Source organism: Polyodon spathula, chromosome 2, assembly GCF_017654505.1.
Source record: "Polyodon spathula isolate WHYD16114869_AA chromosome 2, ASM1765450v1, whole genome shotgun sequence".
Taxonomy (NCBI): Eukaryota; Metazoa; Chordata; class Actinopteri; order Acipenseriformes; family Polyodontidae; genus Polyodon; species Polyodon spathula.
Genome location: NC_054535.1, coordinates 97,765,015 through 97,785,930, shown reverse-complemented (window position 1 = coordinate 97,785,930; position 20,916 = coordinate 97,765,015).

Below are 20,916 nucleotides of genomic sequence, written 5' to 3'. Positions count from 1 at the left end.
TTCAGTAAAGTGAACATTGCAAAGGGGTACTTGAGAGGAAACCTTCAGACAGAAGGGGTACAGTTGTAAAAAAGGTTGAAAACCATCGGAATAGGGAATGGAGAGCTTCTATCTATTTTATTTTAAAAATCACTTTTATGTAACGCACCCCACCCTTTGAGCAATCTGGATTACAGAAGGTTAACTGAGGCTAAAATGAATACCGTGGTGCAAAAGGGAAACAGAATTGAAATATGATTTTGTAACTGTTTCCTTCTGTGACAGTTAAGTGCTTTTTGATGAGTTTAGGAAAATGTTGAATGTTTTTTTTAAGGTCAGGAAATTGCTTAACTGAGTGTACTGTATTCTGGGGAAAAGTCTTGGCATGATTTTCTGAAAAAAAAATAACTTTTGATTTCTACCATTGAAATACACTTTGTAGTCTGGTTAACTCAAGATGGTGTCCGAACTAACTTTTGCTAAATTGCTGTATTTTTATAGTACTATAGTATAGTATACTCATTTGCTTTGCCACTACTAATATTGGCATACATGCCTTATAAAATATGTCAGTAACATACATCCCCACTGCAGAAAGCTGATGATCATGACATGTACTAACATTATTGTGAAGAATAAGAAATGCAATGCAATGTTTAATCACAATAAGCGTGTCTCCAGATATATGCAAACATGTAAGTGCATGGATAGACAAACAGGCCTTTACATCACGTGCAGTATATGCCTTTTGCAGGGGGGCAACTGTACAAAAGTTGAAAAAAAATCCCCAAAAAACTGTAGCTGGATTTTTTCTGTACCCGAGCTGGATAATAAGCAGACCCTGTGCTGTGGAGTTTCGTGTTTGCATGTTGAAAGTGTACGCAGCCCGTTGGGTTCACCCTGAGAAGAAACAGAACACTGTTTGGATTGACGTTTGTGAGACATGTCTTCTGTCCTACCCTTTAAAACTGCTTTTGTAATTTTGCAGTTTGCAATGCATAAAAAGCACGGGGGATTTGCATTGGGATTTGGGATATATATATATATATATATATATATATATATATATATATATATATATATATATATATATATATATATATGGTATATTAAAAAGATTCTTTAAGTCGAAAATAAAGAAACGTCTACGTCGTAATGTTCATGCACTACTACGTGACATATTTTCTTTTTGTTTCCCAGAGACAGGGTCTCTTGATCTTCAGCATCCCCTAAACACAGTCATAGGAACGGTCCCGATCACGTCCAACTGATAAATTAGGACTATTTGTACAACTACAGACATAGTAATTTTCTTGGACTGTTAATCGACAATCCAAAAAAAAAAAAAAAAACCTCCAGCGCACTCCTAGTGGTCACTGAACCTCATTAAAAAAATTCCACCTTGCTGTATAAATGAATACAGTTCGCTAACACCACCCCAAAGATAAAACTATTATTATTGAAAATTAATTGTAGTCTATAGATTCCAATTTCCAAGGTGTATTTTATTGGTAACAGCAGAGTTAACAAATAACTAGCATTTAATGGAGTGCCACAGAACACAGACACATTCTGTGATTCTTCCCCAATAACACATAATCCACTATCATTGCACAATGCTGCACTATAGTGTCTACTGAGAATGACTATAGCTGGAACCATCTCATGTACATTAATTTGTCTTAAGATTTTAATTCTAGCAACCATGATTTTGTTCTTAAGAAGCTCGGCTGTTTTTCAGTGAATTTCAAGGTTTGCTAAAGTATAATGAAGTATAATTAAGGATTGTATCTGAACCAAATAGTACTTAACCATGGGTTCCCCTAGATTTAATTTTGCGCCCCTTGCTGTTTTTTGTTCTCTTAATGACCTGCTACAGTCGAGTAAACATTCTGGTCCACTTATTTGTTGACGATACTGTGGTTTATTACATGGTTAAGTATTTGCTGTCTGACTTTGATCATTTACAGCATTGGTTTATAGGTAAACATCAATACAGATTGTTAATGTAAATAATGCTATTTGAAACTTGGAATACTCTGCGTACAGTTTAGCTCATTGAATCCAGCAGGAATTGAGATATTAGCAGCACAGTACAGGAAATCTGGCTATAATCATGTATCTTGTGTCTTGTCCCTGTGATAAACTAATTGGATAGGAATGGCCAAGCAATTAAAGGGCAAAGAGACGATTGTGGGGTTGACATACAGCACGATTGGTACTTGCGGTGCTCAATTGATATGCAAAATACACTTCACATTAAAACAAAGTGATTCAAATGTATTTATTTAACCAGGATAGAGCTATTTTATATATATATATATGAATGCACACTCCATCTGGGTAAAGGTTGTGGTGTTGGTTTCAAAGAAAACTAAAATAATAAAATATGAAGACAACATAAACCAACTGAGTAGTAAACAAACTGTGAAATAATGTAATGTGTTTAAAAGTTAAATTACAGTTAATAAATTGATGTAGATGGGTTCCCATGGATTGATGTATGAGGTTAAATCACAGACTTGGGTTTATGTTATGTTTTGTTAAAAAATTAAGTATTATGTTAGAAAGGATATATGAAGCCTTTAAGACCCTGGGGAGCATACCTATGTGAGGAGTTGTCATCAATTTATCTGTTTAATTGTTTAATTAACTAATTATCTAGCAGTTAAAGCTGGTAGAGATGGGGGGAGGGAGAAAACAGAGAAGAGACCAAACGCTGAGATAACAAAGAACTTTAAAACTGGATGGATAGTTTGTTTCAGGGTAAGCAGAATTAGCCTGTCCCTGTTTAGTTTGGAGGGAAAAATAAATGTTTAGTTTAGGACCCAAGAAAGGGTCAGGTTTTTGTTTGTTTATTTGATTTTGATTTAAAAAATAAATACAACCCACGAAGGGTAACTGTACTTCTGTTGTCAGTGTTTGTTATTTAAACATACCTGGTAGTGTGTGGAAGACTAAACTATACAGTCATAGAGTGCAGCCAGAAGCAAGAATTCCTCACTATATATATATATATATATATATATATATATATATATATATATATATATATATATATATATCATATTTTTTTTTTTCAACAGGGTCCTGGCAAGAGAAGGTAGCAAGAAATAGCTTTAGAAAATCAATAAATCATTCAAACAGGACAAAAACAGTCAAAAGCATAAAAAGGTTAAATCATTTCTTTTCCTGGTCATAATCAATATTTATATGATTTGCAACCCTGGTCAGATTTATTATAAATCTTTAGGAGTGATTTAAAGAAGATATTGTGAAGAGGCCGTTTTTATGTTTACAAGGCATGAGTTCCAAAAATTATATACAAAGGCATGCTGGCCCATATTAGATCTCAATTTAGGAATTTTAAAAGTAGGCACATTATTTGATCTTAGTGCCTAGATAGTCACATGTCTCTAACAGAGATGTAAGGCAACATGGAACATGTTGAAAGATGGGAACCAACTTTGTCAGAACTGTGTGGGATGCACTTATATATACCCAATCAGAATAGTCTATTAAAGGTAATATCGCTTGGGTTACTAACAGAAAGAGATCTTCTTGAGATAAGTCTAACTTAGCATTTGCATACAAGATGTTCAAATGATATTCAAAATTTAGCACTGACTGAATTTAGCCATAAGCTAAGGTATCTACATTGTTACAGTTTCAAGACTAGTGATATAAGAGCAAGATTACTTTTAACATTGTGCAATTTAGGTGCAGATCCAAATAGCATGGTTTTAGCTGTATATTAAACTGACCTATTACACTATGTAACACAATTTTTGTTCCTGGGTAGTAAGTGTTATTTCCTAATTGCTTATGCCTCAAAAGTATAGAAAATGGCTATTATTCCCCACAAACTTTGCTTTTGTGACCAGGACAATGATATTTCAAAATATCACTATTTCCAATGGGAAAATGGGCAAATGTGTGTCTTTTCGTTCACATAAAGTAAAAAAAAAACAACATATGAATCCAAATTAACATGTATTTATACTAAAGTAATGCAAAAATGACTACAAAGGATTTAGAAGTGAGTAGTTTTTTGAGATTTACGATTATACTGTATTTACTCAAAAAACTACTCACTTCTAAATCTTTTGTAGTCATTTTTGTATTACTTTAGTAGTTTCCAGTAGTTTTGACATCACGGCCAATAAGAAAATTGGACAATAATTATTTAAATCTAGTGGATATTAAACCTGTCTTTAAATCTGGATCTGCTACAGATTTAAATACTTATTGTCCAGTTTTCTTATTAAAAATAAACTCTTGGTACCACAGCCTTCTGGTTTGGAATTTTACCAGTCAGTAATGAAGCATTAATATGCTTGTTAAGGGGAATTTAAGAATGTCAATTTCGTAGTATTACAGTCATCTTCAGGACCTGCCAATCAATTAAGTATTTTTACTTCTTCAGTAGACAATGGCCTAAAAGAGAATTACTTATTGCAGTTTGTTCTTCTATCAGAGTCCAAACAGCAACTGGTAAAGTACTTTCAGGAATCAGTTGTTCAAAAGAAAGACTTGTGGAGCAGTATAGCCAATTCTAATGATTAGATATTTATATAAAAATATAATATAATATATATATATATATATATATATATATATATATAAATTCAATTACTATATTGGTTTTACCCCGTGGAAGCGTGGGAGGATAATGTAGCTCTGGGCAGCTTGCAGGCAAATTCGCAGGTGCCCGGACCGTCCAACAGGCCGTCAGAGGGTGCGCGGGGTGAGCCCAGGATCACGCCCGCCACTGGCTCCCCGTGGATCCGACTGGACCAGGGTGGTGTCCACGGGGTAGCCAGGTGGTGCTCGGCCAATTGTCCACAGTCGGCAGTGGAATAGCCTGGACTCGAACCAACGACCTCTAAGCTATAGGCGCATTAGGCACTCCAGACGGGAAGCTAAATTTCTAGGTTGTTTTAACCACCCAGTTGCCCATTTATTTAGTCAATTTCCAAATCAAAAATTGGCGCCCTTCAAACTCTCATCAATGCTAAAGTCTTTATCTAGTATGTATACATCAGAAAACTTACATTCTATTGTCCACAGTTTCAAGTACTGGTGTGTGTCGCTGTTATATGCATCATTATCTACAAAGTGTACTTTATCAGCAGAATAAATCAGTTCCTTACAACCCCTTGTAACATCAACAAAGACATAAATACCCTCACTCATTTCCTAGTAAGCATCCATTTTTGACTTGGCGAATCTGGCCGTCCATTTTTTACTGCTCATCTATGGATGGTCTGGTCTGTCAAGTATATTTCTTAGGGACTGCTGCCATCTGCCAGTGAAAAACAAAACTGCAGACTATAGTACCACATATTCTGCTCATTTATTTAGTGTACCCGTCGAAAAGACGTGTTAAACTTAGTAGATGCCCATATAACACCCTGCACATTATTCTTACAGGAGTGACACATTTGGACTCGCTTGCGCTCGACATGGAAATTGCAGGATAAGCAGCTAGGTGGTTAATAAAATCATTTTTAATTTTTAAATATTGAAACTGATTTCCATTACATGAGAGTAGTTGTTGAACTTCATGCTGATTTGAACTCGGCTATCGCCAAGATAAGCATCAACTAAGACGTAGCTTTGCAGTAAACTAATGTGATCCATCTGCATCTCCATCCATTTGCGTTGTTTTCCATCTGATGATGTAGGTATCCTTCTGTCTGGTGTTGATTGCTGAAGTGTAATTCTGGCTCCAGGGATCAGCTCATTTTGCCTCCCCAGTGCATCAGCACACACACAACGGCTGCGATGCTGGCTCCAGGGTGACCCAGTGCGGTCTCCCCAACGCATCAGCATGACAACCATCTGGATTGAGCTAAGTAGGGTACATCTCTGGGGTCTTCAAGTGGGCACCTTCCACCCTCTGTGTTTCGTTGACTAGCCCACGACACCTCAAGAGGGCTCAACAGTGATTCTGGCATTCCAGTATCACCCCCCTCCATCCCCCACTCAGCTCAGCCCAGCTTACTTACCTGTACATCAGAGTTGCTTTCTTTCTATTGTGCTTGAGATCCCCAACCAGAATCTTTCTGTCTCAACCACAGCCAGTTGCTGCTCCTTTCTGCTGCTTCAGATAAGTTCTTCACTGTGCAATGCAACTCTTGGCCATGGAACCTTCTGTGTGTAATGCTTTGATGGAACTGTTAGCAACTTATTAAAGTTAGTTCAGTGTGCACAGCATATCCAAGATGTACTTCTAGTTAAATAACAAGCTGATTTTTGCACCTTAAAAGGCTTTTTTTCAATGGTTTAATAAACATCTTTTTAAAAGTTTTTATTTCAGATATCTTTGTTAGGTTAAATCTGATTAATAAAATCGATTTAGATTTTTTTTTTTTTTTTTTCTGTTTAAATCTAAAAATACGTTTGACCACTCCACTAGTAGCAGAAGGCTTTTCAGTCTGTCTGACAGGACTCCTCTCTGCACTACTTTACAGCATCGGCTAACATCTCTGAGATGCTCGTATGAAGATTGAAATGTACTTTAAATGGCTTTTTGTTTCAAATAAAACTAGTGGAGTGATATTGTTTGATTGTTTTTTTGTGATGAGGTTACAAACATTATAAAGGCATATACTAGGGTTATATCCCTCTAGCTAAGCCAATCAGAGTGCTGGGAATATTTCCATTTAAGCAATAGAACCTGAAGAAGAGGGCGTTACTATCTGGTTAATTGTTGTTAATTGTTCTGAATTTCATAGTCTATGTGTGGTAATGCTGATCTCAACCATTTTGGTACCTCTCACTGTTCTCTCCTTTTTAGTAATTGCATGTCTCAGCTGCCTGTATTATATTTACATGTCCATATTATTTACTGTTGCCTTTCTCAAGTTCAGATATATTGTACAAAATGCTGCATGTACAATTTTACACAACCTGGTTTTAACAAAATATATTTACTGCTATTGACAGACATTGATTGAAGTTTGCAGTTTATATGGATAACACATATTTGCTTTTGACTTTTTAAGCCATGTGAACACAATGATATCATCAGTATACCCTACTCTGAGTATAAAAAGAGTGGAATGTTTCTCCGTTCTGCAAATCCAGCATCTTTTATTACTGCCATGGAGAGAACTGGAAGTTCAATGCCCATGCCTAATCTATAGACCACCAAACTCATTCCATTTATGTGCAAATTCACTTTCTAATGTACAAGTCCTTCTGTTATGGTGAGGGATGTTATTAATTTAAATTGCCCATTTTAAACGCCCAGACAAGCTTAAAATCATACCTATGAGATTATTAAAAACCATATGCCAACTATTATATACTACATACTGTAATTTAATGTAAAAGTAATTATTTAGTTTTAAATATCCTGTATCTGGGGGAATATAGAAACGGTCCTTTTAAGGTAGTTTTTTGTTTTATTCCTATGTTTCGACTGCCACTAACTGTTTTTCTATGCAGTGTGGACTTAGTTCAGAACTTCATGTCATAGCTCAAACATGAAACATCTGGCTCAGTGTGGTACAGTCAAAACACCCTGGCTCCCAGAGGTGAGGGAAAAATCTTTGGGTCTTTGGGAAAAAAATAGCTGGGTCTTTATTAATTCTGCGGCAATGTATCTTGATTGCACAATTTTCCACCTACATATCTGATGGCAGAACTATGTTATATTTTCTCCCCCACTGACTCTGGGAGACAGTTCATACTGATAATTATAACCACTCTCTGTAAAATATTTCAATCAAACTGGAGACATATAATCAACTACACCTAGTAACAAGGCACAGTAAAGTATAGAAGCGAATGCATTGGATATTCCAAGGGCATATACACACCATGCCAGGGATTGAATCAGGACCCCAGCCCTCCCCAGGATGTAGCCCTCCAAACTTTAACTTTTTGTTATTTTTGTACGGGTGTGAAAACAGGTCCAAGGCAATTTTTTTGGTCATTTAGGGTGTCACATACGAACATTAAAGAGTGCAGGTAGTATCGGATTAGCATATACTCAAGTATTACAGAACTGTCTTGAGACCAGTGGCTGTGCTTGTCCCTTGTTGGCCCCATGCAAAGCTTGATTCTGTGGCTCCTATTCCCTATTCTTACCAGTAAAACTGCGCTGCGATATCATGACTTTCAAACAGGGAACAACGACTATTAATGGTATTGCATTTTACTACAGCAATCACAACCCCCCCCCCCCCCCCCCCCCCCCCCCAAAAAAAAAACACAATCACAGAGACAGAAATGAACCTTTCATGCTTTTTCGGCAAATTTGGTGCACGATCTATATCTGCCCGAGTCCAGTCAAACATCCTGTGACATTGTTGAAAGTAAATAGTTTTTTATTCATTTCATGTTCAGGCAAGAAAAGCTTCTCTACCCTAATGCTACTATGACGGGCTCAGTCAAAAACAGATCTAATTGCATGGGTTGCATATGCGGAAAACTGCTATTGCTTGAGACAAGGTGAGGGCCTTGCTTGGAAAAGAGGAACAGTTTGCACCTGATGTCCTCGTTTCACAGTCACTGGTATGAATGGGTCACTCCTGTGCCATGGAAAGTTTATAATAGGATAGAAAGAGAAGGTTTGCAAGCGATAATATTTTGCCTTGGAATGCTGAAAGAGGAATTCTCCACTTGACCTAAACATGTACACACAGGGGCCCTTAGATATGTGCAGTACTATACCGTTGAACTGGGGGAGTAATGTATAAGCAAAGAGAAAGTTCAATCTTAAGTGGCTATTAATAACCACAGAACAGACTGTATACAATTCCTTCCATGACTCTTTTTTTCTTTGTAGAGAGCTGTATGCCCTAAACAAATTGAAGGGACACGATCAACATTCTTTAATCTCGTTTAATCAGTTTTTTTTTCATTAAGATTATAGATGACCCAGCTTGCCATCCTTTGTTGTAGTAGTAGTATGCCAACGATATTAACAGGCTTTACAGTTACCAAAACAGTGCTTTACAGCTTCTAGTATTTTCTGTCAAATACTGTGCCAATAAAGGTTATCATATGATAATATGTACTTAAACCTTTATTTATAACTGGTAATATTTTTGGATGAGGTGCAAAAAAGCTATTAGTCAAGGTCTGGTGGTATTTGGGCCTCTGCAGTTAATTAATCCTGATGTATTCCCTCTGCACTTATTCCACTTGCTTATATAAAGTGGCCTTTCAATAGCAAGAAAAAAATCACATGATAAAAAAAAAAAAAACCCTGATCAAAAACATGGCAATGTTTTAATTAACCCTAAAACCGGACCACGATGTGATATTCTGTTGAACCTACGAACATTCTGAACTATTATACATTTAAATTATATTTTTAATTATTAGCTCTAAAACATGTATGAACTATGTTCAAGGATTGGTAGCAATGAGCTTATAATTATAATTCCAGACTAGTGTTAAAAATCGCTTTTGAAAATTATGTTAACATTTAAAATGGAGAAAAGCAACGACATTATTATTATTATTATTATTATTTATTATTATTATTATTATTATTATTATTATTTTATTATTATTATTATTATTGTTTGGCAGACGCCTTTATCCAAGGTGATTTACAGCTGTCACAGGGCAGTACAGGGTTATAATGCAAGATTGATATTTAAATATTGTACAGTTTATATTAAGTGCAGTAGTACTAACAGAATACAATATGAAACAGGGTGCAAGTTAGGATTACAAGTTATATCTACAGTAACATATTAGTGCAATAATACATCAGCTGAGGGTCCAGTAATGTGGTGCGTAGGTCAGGCAATTCCAGTGCATAGTAGGAGGGGTAGATTGAGATCTACAGGTGCAGTCTAAACAGGTGGGTCTTGAGGAGGCAGCAGAAGGCAATGAGAGACAGAGCAGTCCTGAAGTTCTCTGATGTTACTTCAAATGGAATTAATAATGAATTGTAAAATATTTTTTATCACATGTTATGTTTTACTTAATACTTCTCTTATTGTATATATTATTACAAAAATGAGCCAGACATGTACTAATTACTTTCTGTAAATGTACTGCCCTGGTTTACATGACTACACACTTTAAAAATGCAGGGCACGTCAGCACAGTAGTGAGTCTGCTCTTAACTTAAGCAAATGTGATACTGAGCTAAAACGTATGCTGTTTTGCTTGATATATTTATGTTTCAAGGTGTATTTTAATAAAGTGATTTTTGAATCCTCTTTGGATGTTTTCAAATCCTGGAGTAAAAGCTAAACAGTGGCCACCCGCCCAGGTGAGGTAGGCCGGCATTAGTATATGCAGCTGAAACGGTGTCCACAATTCAGTGAGACAGCTGCTGCTGTGGGGGTGCCTGATCCAGGGTCCTTGCACCATAACAGACGAAGAGCTCTCATCCTGTCAACACAACATCTCACTGTCTAGACTCCACTTGGGGAAGATGTCCCTTCTAGCTGGACATAACCGCCTAGCGCTCTTCAGAAAAGGGGTTGCCATCGAGTCAACTTGCAGCAATTTCGGAACAGTCACTATAGGGCAAGATACGGGGTCATGACCCCATCTTGAAAATACCTCAATTTGTAGGCGTACAGTGACCTTGTGGAGGAAGCCCTAGCATTTTGCAGTGTACCTATGACCGCGTCTGAGAGTGCTAAAGCAGACAGACGGCCCCTTTCAGGGGGCAGACCCATAATTGGAGTCTGCCCAGTTCTGGGTGCCAGAGAGTGCCTCTCCTCTGATTGAGGGGATCCATGCATAGTGGGATCTCTCAGGGCTGACCTTGCAGTAGCTGTCAGTGGGTCGAAAACCATCAGGGGAACACCAGGAGAACTGTCGTCTTCTCTCTGCGGACCTTCTGCAGGAAGGCTGGGAGCAATGGTATTGACAGGAATGCATACAAGAGTGCCCTGGGCTACTCGTGGGCCAGGGCATCAATGCCTAGTGAACCACCAAAGCGGTGTAGGAAGAACCATACTGGGCAGTGAGTCGTTTCTGCCGTGGCAAAGATATCAACTCGGGCCTTGCCAAAATGCTCCCATTCTGAGCTGCCATTCTGACGAGTGAGGACCCTCCCTCGAGAGGAGGTCCGCCGCCCGATTCACCACTCCAGGAAGGTGAACAGCCCGGTAGGATAGCAGATTCTGTAATGTCATCTGGCTATGCGATGTAACTCCGGGACTGAAGTCCTCCCTGGCTCGAAGACGCTTCCCTGAAAGGAAGAATAGGGACGCAGCAATGGTGGAACTGCCTCCAGGAGTGCTGTTGCATTGGGGCCCCATGTCTGACGCTTCCCTGTTCTTGTGTGTAGGCCTGGCTGTCAGCTGCTGTGGAAGCCTGAAGGCGATGCTTCAGGTTGCCATGCGGGGCAGTGGGGATTGGGACCCTCCTAGTTACCGTGTGTGCCACGGGTGGATGCCAGTGTCTCATTCTATCCCACGCCGGAGCAAGGGAAGGGAGCATCGAGGCTACCTGCTAAGATACCTTGCGTTCTCAGTGGGAGCGTTGTAGTATTTCCTCCACTGCTGGACCAAAGGTATGGCCGGGAGATATCGGCTTGTCTAGCAAGGACGATTTGTCTGCATCAGGGACCCTCATCTGGGACTGCCAAAGCTGCCTGCGAGCTACTACCAGGCTAACCAGGCTCCGGCCCAGGGCTTGCCTTTGGAAGCCGGAAATCTGGAGCAGTGTGTCTGATACTAGGTGCAGCTCTGAAGCCACTAGTTCAGGGATGGGCACCGACTGTAGTATGCCATCCATGTAAGCCGAAAGGAGGCCTGCCATGTTGGCCAGGCACGTGACTTGCACTTCTGTAGCGTAGGCCTTATTTAAATGTGCCTCTGATACTCTGCGTTGAACATTAGGGCATGCAGGGTCCTTAGGTAAACCCCCTGCTGGAGGGGCTCGCACAAGGGTAGTGATGGTCAAATCCATTGGTGGGAATCCTGCCAAGCCCAGCACCCCTGTGCCTTCTAAAGAAACCAGCGGGGTTGCCCGTTTCACCACACTCTGTGCCGAGGCTGGGTGGTTGCAAGAGGAGTGCGCCTCTTCCAGGAAATCAGGGAATGCTAGGAAGAGCTGAAGTCGGGGCAATGAAGCCTGCGTCCTGAAGACATACCAGCATGGTTTGGGCACTAACGTCCAAGGTACTTGGAGGAACTTAGAGGCTTCCTCTATAAGCGTTGGGATCGAGCTTGGAAGAGGGGAAAGCCTAGCGTCCGAGGGTTTCTCAGAACTGGGACCCATCTCGAAGGTCTTTCCTCCCTTCTCATCCTGAGGGAAGGAGATGCAGTCCCATGTGGCCCTGATTGAGATTGTGTCCTGGTCTTCCTCAGCCACAGCCAGGTCTGATTCTGAAACGTCCCTGATGACCACAGGTAAGGTGCAGGTGCAAGAGGACTTACTGATTCCAGTGATTATAGCTCAGTGCACAGAAGCTGACTTACTGATTCCGGTGATTATAGCTCAGTTCACAGAAGCTGACTTACTGATTCCAGTGATTATAGCTCCATTCACAGAAGCTGACATACTGATTCCATTGATTATAGCTCAGTTCACAGAAGCTGAGTTACTGATTCCAGTGATTATAACTCCGTTCACAGAAGCTGAGTTACTGATTCCAGGGATTATAGCTCAGTTCAAAGAAGCTGACTTACTGATTCCAGAGAAGTGGCAAGCCAACTTCCAGCAATATTTTTCAAGACTCCGGTAAACTCGAGTGAGAGCTCTTTCATACAGACTCACTCACAACAACTGGACAGGTTAGTACCTTACTGCAGTGAGAAGCAAAAGAGGAAGTGAGCTCCGTGGAGTGGCTATTTGTTCCCTCGGGAGGTGGGACCAAGGTTGTCTCCCTCAGAGGGGCCTATCGGCAGCTCTGATATAAAATGCTCAGTGAATACCTGACCTGTGGCAGGCATATTCCAAAAGCATTGTTGGTGGTCATCTTCGAATTGAAAGGGAACAACAGGTTTCTTTCTGAATTATCTGAAAAAAAAATGTAAATAGTTTAACATTGGACCAACTATAGTGAACTGATGGTTATTTCAAATGAATTCAGTATAAGTAGTACCATACATTATATTGTTGACATCTTGTATCACCACATTTTTTTTAAGTAAAAAAAAAAAAAAAAAAAAAAAATATATATATATATATATATATATATATATATATATATATATATATATATATATATATATTATATATATATATATATATATATATATATATATATATATATATATATATATATATATATATATATATATATATATATATATATATATATGCCCTTGCAAAAATAATCAAACCCTTCTTATGGTGTGCGATTTTGTGAAATTACTATTTTTTTTAAACTTAATATTTTATTCAAAACTTGAATGATCAAACTGAAGACTTCTAAAAGTAAGATAAGTTACAGTAAATGTCAGCAAAAACTAAAGAGAAAAAACTGAAATATGCTGATTGATAAATATTCAGACCCGTCAACTCAATATTTGGCGGAAGCCCCTTTGGCAGCAATTACAGCCGCAAGTCTTTTTGGGTAAGTCTCAGCAACTTTGCACACTGGCTTGGTGCAATTTGTGCCCATTCTTCTTGGCAGATTTGCTCAAGCTCTCTCAAGTTGTATGGGGATCGCTTACGGACAGAAGTTTTCAAGTCCTTCCACAGATTATCAATAGGATTCAAGTCAGGACTTTGACTGGGCCACTCAAGGACATTCACTTTTTATTCTTAAGCCACTCCAGTGTAGCTTTGGCCTTGTGCTTGGGATCATTGTTCTGCTGAAAGGTAACTTTTGCCACATGTTTTCATCTAGTATTAGCCTGTACTTTGCTCCATACATTTTTCCTTCAATCCTAACAAGCTTTCCAGTCCCTGCTGAGGAGAAGCATCCCCATAGCATGATGCTGCCACCACCATGCTTGACTGTAGGGATGGTGTTGACTGGGAGATGTGCTGTGTTGGGTCTGCACTAAATGTAACGATTGGCATTTAGACCAAAAAGTTCCAATTTGGTCTTGTCTGACCACAACACCTTTTGCCACATTTTTGCAGGATCACTCAGGTGCTTTGTTGCAAACTCAATGCGGGCTTTGAGATGACTTAGTTTTAGTAATGACTTCCTTCTTGCCACCCTACCATACAAGCTACTTTTGTGAAGTGTTCTGGATATTGTTGACTGATGCACATTTTCTCCCATCTCAGCCACTGAACTCTTAGCTCTTTCAAAGTTGTTGTTGGCCTCACAGTGGCATGCCTCACCAGTTTCCTCCTTGCCCTGCTGCTCAGTTTGGAGGGACGGCCTGATCTAGGCAGTGTCTAGGTGGTACAATGCACCTTCCATTTCTTGATGATTGAGTAGACTGTGCTCACAGGGATATTTAAAGACTCTGATATTTTTTTGTATCCTTATCTGATCTGTGCTTTTCAATGACTTTATCCCTGACTTGCTTTGAAAGCTCCTTGGTCTTCATGGTTGAGTATTTGCTTGAAATTCATTACCTGACCAAAAAACCTCACAGAGACAGGTGTTTTTATTCTGAAATCATGAGAACCACTAATATTGCACACAGACAGAGGCCATTCAACTAATTGTGTGGCTCGTTAAGGTCATTTTGTGCACCTGAATGAATTTAGGTTTGCCACAGCAAAGGGTTTGAATACTTATGCAACTTTATTTTAGTTTTTGCTTTGAATGTGTGGAGTAGGTTATATTAATTCCTACTTCAAAGTGTCATCACTGTAAGCTTTAAAGCAAAACATTTTTCATGTTGGGTTGATTTGTAACAAAAACGTAGTTTTTATTGCATTGCATTCAGTATTTTTGCTTTTTTTGTACTGTGTTTTAATTCTATAACAAATTGGATAAAGCAAAGGCAGAACACTGCATACATGAGACGAACAGTTATGTGTAATTCTACTTTTATTCACAATATCATCTCATTAACTTAACAGTTTATCGTTCATTTTGATCGTCCTTTCGCTATAACGAACCCCTCGACATATCAAACAAAAGGCTTGGATCCAACAGGTTTGTTATAGCAAGAGTGTTCTGTATATACATATACATATCTGCAGATTAATTTTTTTCATGTGATAAAAAAAAAAAATATGGAAAAGATTTATTTTCATAACATGTTATGTGTTTCCCCTTTAAGACCCCAGGTAATGTCAATTAGAAAATGTGGTGTGGTAAAATACTGCATGTGACAGGAATTCCTGCAGGGCTGCCTCTTACTGTTTTAATTAAATAGTGCTGCCTCATGTCTGGGAAATTCACAGAATGACTGAACTGCTCATTTTAAGTTGTAATGTAATTAACAATAATTAAACTATGAGCCCATCGATGAAATTCACACACGTAATGTTTTAAAGGAGCTGCCCTTAAAGATCTATTAGTTTAAAATTACATCCCAGGATTGTGATATGCTTTTTATTTAAAAGTTAATGAAGTTTGGATTCAATAACTAAAAATCAAACACTAAATCAGAACCCAAAATGTTATAGTACAAAACTCGAAATCTAAACTTAAAAATCTTGCAGTGCATAAAGCATTTAATTTAAAATAAGTGTGGATTTGCTAGACTACATGTTATTATGGTACAAATAACTTATTGATTAGAAAAAAAAAGAGTACAAAAGTAAACAATGATTTACAGATATAGAAGAAATTGACAGACGTCCCCGGTTATGAATTGATAAACCTCACTGGATTTGCATTTGTTTTACAATAATCCTACTCCATTGAAATGCATACGTGTTGACAATGATGCACTGTTAGCTATGGTCAGTAAATATAACAATATGCTTGAAGCAGACTAGAATGATTACTCTAACTATTTATTTAGATTTTTTAAAAGTAATTTGCTTAGATGTCCTAAAAGTGGCAGATTCAGCTTTTCACAACAGCGGCCTTATCTTACTATCTGTAATCCATCTGTAACTGTCCTCTCTGTATTATCAGCTTTCCTGGCTCATTTCCTGATAGATTGAGGTTCACTGCTCTCATTATGTTAAACAGAACTATTTATCTCAACAGGTTTTTGAGAATTGCTTGTAAAATATGAAAGTTAGCTTGTTTTCAGAATCCTCCTCAGTTTCAGCATCTACAGTACATGAGTACAGTATTTCTTACTTAAGCTCTCTGGTTCAAGAGGAGCTATGTTGCTGGATGGTTTGAAGTTAACCCAGATTTCGCTGAGAATTTTTGATCCATGACGAACAGGACCAGGAGCTACGGTTCAAGTCCAAATTGTATAGGTCAATCCTAGCACCTCAATAAGCACATTCAAACTACTGTATTTAAATTAACAATACAGCATGTTATGAGTTAACTGTAGCTAACAAAATACATAAACCTTACCTGTCGGGTACTTCCATTTACTACACATGGTTCAGTTTTACAGTTTCAGAAAAAATATATGATATCGCAAACATGTATTTAATTTTTTTTCATTTTAACATGACATCTGGTCCTACACTAGGTAAAAGAAAGTTTTCAAGTTGGTAACTGACAGGAAAAAAGGCTTGGAAAGGATGGAGACAATTTCACAATCCCGGTGAAAGGACCATGAAAGTGGCCTACAAATAGAAATTTATTGAACCTACTGAAGCACTAATGAAAATCCATGTTTACTAAAAAAAATCATTTGATTTAAATTGATTGGAACTTTTTGGCCTAAATGCAAAGTGTTATGTTTGGCGCAAACCCAACACAGCACATCACTCAAAGAGCACCATCCCTACTGTGAGGCATGGTGGTGGCAGCATCATGTTATGGGGATGTTTCTCATCGGCAGGGACTGGGGCACTTGCCAGGATAGAAGGAAAAATGAATGGAGCAAAGTACAGAGAAGTCCTTGAGGAAAACCTGCTGCCCTCTGCAAGAAAGCTGAAACTGGGACAGAAGTTCACCTTTCAGCATGACAGCGACCCAAAGCACACAGCCAAAGCTACAATGGAGTGGCTAAGGAACAAAAAGGTAAATATCCTTGAGTGGCCCAGTCAGAACTCTGAATTAAATCCAGTCGAAAATTTGTGGCATGACTTGAAGATTGCTGTCCATCAACACTCCCCAAGGAACTTGACAGAGCTTGAACAGTTTTGTAAAGAAGAATGGTCAAATATTACAAAATCTAGGTGTGCAAAGTTGGTAGAGACCTATCCCAACAGACTCACAACTGTAATTGCTGCTAAAGGTGCTTCCACCAAGTATTAACTCAGGGGGGTGGAGACTTATCCAATTATGATCTTTCAGTTTTGTATTTTTAATATATAATTTTTTTTCTCAAACAGTGTGGAGTATGGTGTGTAGATTACTAGAAAATTTAAATGCATGAAACTCTGAGGCCCTGACACAGCAAAATGTGAAAAAAGTTCAAGGGGGTGTAGACTTTCTATAGGCACTGTATGTCACATCCATTGTTTTAATTGTGAGTCTATTAATGAAAGATGTTAAACGTTTATATTAAACAACATAAAAATACTGCATATATTTCGTATTAGTACGGGATTTTGTAACAAACTATTGAAAATGTATTTTTTTAATAACATGTACCGTTAAGTACGTTTTCTTAAAAGGAAAAAAGAAACTTGGTCAAATCACATCAAAGTGTGCTCGCTCACTGGTGGTGCACAGTAGGGGTCACAAATTCCAAGTATCTGGCACATCATAAATGATATTTTTCATGACTGGATGTAAGACGTATGCTGTGTGGTTGCAAAATACTGCCAGTATGTACTTGCTGGGGTCACGTGACTGTAACCTTTCACTTGGGTTGTTTACATTACGTGGATGTTTATTGGCTTCAGCATTATTCAAATGCTGGGGACAAAGTAGAATATACAGATCTTTATTAAACAGTACATTTTTCTAATAAGATAGTGGAAACCGTTTAGGTAACTAATGTAAGTCAAATAAAATATTTTAGGAAGGTTGGTGTTTTTTATGCTTTTCACTTAAAAACCGGACAGCAGGGCATCCAGGCTTGTTAATTCCTGCCACCTGGACACAGATGCCAATTTCCGGGCTGTCTGGTCAAATACGGACAGGTGGCAACACTAACTTAGGGAGACGGTGTTGAGTTGTTGGGTGAGTTAATGACACAGCTGTAGTTGGGGTCCATCTCACAGATGACAGTAATAATAGCGGGTGCTTCTCCTGCTCTCTTGCTATTTCCTCACTCCTATCAGTTTGGCTGTCGTCTCTCTCTACCCCTCCTTGTGTCATTCCTGATGCTCTTATATGCTGTCCTGCCCCCTCTTGCTTCTCAGACCCAATTCGGAGAAGACCTCTTGGCAGCCTTGACCTTGTCCTCACCACCTGTCCATCACAGGAGTTCTCCAAGATTCCCGCCACCTCTCGAGGTCGTTACAATACATAAACGACAGACGAGACAAACTGAGCAGACAACAAGTCCTGCAACAAAACAATTGTCTAGGTCATTACAGTATATTTTTAATTTGAAAGTAAAAATTTATGAAAGCATGATGTATGTACAAAAATCTTCACTAATATACAATTGAATATTTATTTTCATTTCATACAGTATTAAATGTCAGTGTTTATATGATAGTGAAAAACAAATAAATGGCAACCATTTTATTCTAGTGACAAACACTGATTACATTTCAAAGGTATCCACAGAAACTCACCTCCTCCACACATGTTCTTGGTGAGTTTTAAAGCTTTTTTCTTCAAATGATACCAAAAATGAAAGGACATGGTAGATGTTTATGTCTGCAAAACCTAAATTATTGTATGTTGTATATTTATTTATTGAATAAAGTATGCACTTATAGTGTGCCAAATTACTAGATTTGTGTTTTCTTATAAATAATTCATTATATCAGTCTCTTCTCTTTCAGTTGATTAAAACGTTATGCTCGGAATCCTCCACTTGTTTCATCACTTAGTGTAAGCCAAGAGTATAAGGAGCTTGTTAATGCTAATTAGTAAATATAATTCAATGTGCTGCATTATTTTTTCAGAAAACACACAGTAGATAGCTCCAAATAAATGATAAGCTTTGATATAGTGGGGTTGCCATTAGCACAGATCAAACAAAGTAAACAAACTCACCAGTAATGGACCAACCACATAACATTCATCACCATTCATAGCTTTAATTAGTGGGCATCTTTTATGTTTAACTAGAGGCCAGAGAGCCCAGGGAAACATCCTTTGAAATTAAGAATTCTCCTTTCAAGAAGTTTATTAGACTCTAATGAGCTGCAGTCTCAACTAAAAACTAAAATCTGTCTAATGGAAAGTGCTTTTTTTTTTTATTTACACATGCCTGTCAAAACTGTACAGTAAAATATTTTTGGTAGTATCACTTTAAATACATACCGGTATAGCATTAGCCAGGGCTGCAAAACAGATATTCAGCGTATCCTCTGTAAATATTATTTCTGTTAGTGTTTATTGGCATAACGCTTATATAACTCTATTGGAGTCTAAATGGAAAATTTTGTGTATACTTCAAATCGTCATATTATTAGTAAATATATTACTGAGAATGTCAGCTGACCTTTAAATTTCACAGAACTTTTTTTTTTTTTTTTGTACAGACTAACTGTGACTCATAATGTAGGTTACTTCTTTCTGGCCATCTGATGTAATTACAAATTAATGATGTATATATTATATATAACAAATATAATTTGCAATGGTATACACATTTTAACATTTTCACATTTAATGCCTACAAATAAGTAGTTATTTACCACAGTTATACATGGGTTGTTTTATAAGCTTTGATATATGTTCATAAATGCATATTAAAGAAAATACCTTGTAGAATGACAGTTAATAAAATAATAGCAATATTTTTTTGTTCTGCCACTAGGCAGGGCTGTTTTCCCATGTCTCTGTTCAGGTATTTGGTGTCTTTAACAATTACCTAACAAGTAACCTAATACAGAGAGCAACACCTGACTAGTAATCACCAAAACTGCTTTATTTATTTATTATTATTTTTTTTTTTATAAATGTAGTCGTTGCCAGTTATTTTTTATTATTTTCTCCCAATTTGAAATGGCCAATTATTATTTAGGCTCAACTCACCGCTACCACCCCTGCGCTGACTCGTGAGCGGCGAAGACGAACACACGCTGTCCTCCGAAGTGTGTGCCGTCAGCCGACCCCTTCATTACACGCTGCGGATTCACCATGCAGCCGCCCAGGAGCTACAGCGTAGGAGGACAACAAGGCTCCCGGGCAGCTTACAGGCAAGCCCACAGGCACCCGGCCAGACTACAGGAGTCTCTGGTGCGCGGTTAGCAGAGGACACCCTGGCCGACCTAAGCCTTCCCCTCCCCAGCGACGCTCAACCAATTGAGCGCTGCCTCCTGGGAATTCCCGTCCATGGTCTGCTGAAAAATGCTTTTTTTTAAAATGCTACTGTTAATAGTGTTTTACAAGGAAAAGTATTTAAAATAATGTATAATAGCAATCAGTGTTAAATAATTGTTTAGAAAATTAACTGTTAAAAATACTGTATTTATTAAAATGCTAAAGATCTTATACTGTTATAAAAATTGGTTGCTGTGCAACATGAGAAACACTGGCCTGATATTTTAAAGAAACCAGTAGCATTACTGACAAGCACTGTGAATTTTGAGCTCTGACAATGAAAGATACCAAATCAAAATGGCCACACCAATTGTAAGGCAACACAAGCCCTTGAGAGTATCCCCATAATGGGATACTGGCCAGACACAGAGCTTTTAAAACAGTAAAAAGAAAAATGTAATCACTCATGGAGTTCTCATCACGCAGCGTGTGACCGTCATCTACATGGGGTACACTGACTAGCTGTAGCGGCTTCATTGGCTCACCTGGCACAGTGTTTGCCTTGCCAAGAGAGGGGTTTGCTTGGTATATTCTATCTTTCTTTACATAAGAGTCCTTAGAAAAGGGAAACCTACTGGAAACACGGATTGTTAAATTGTAAAAGGATT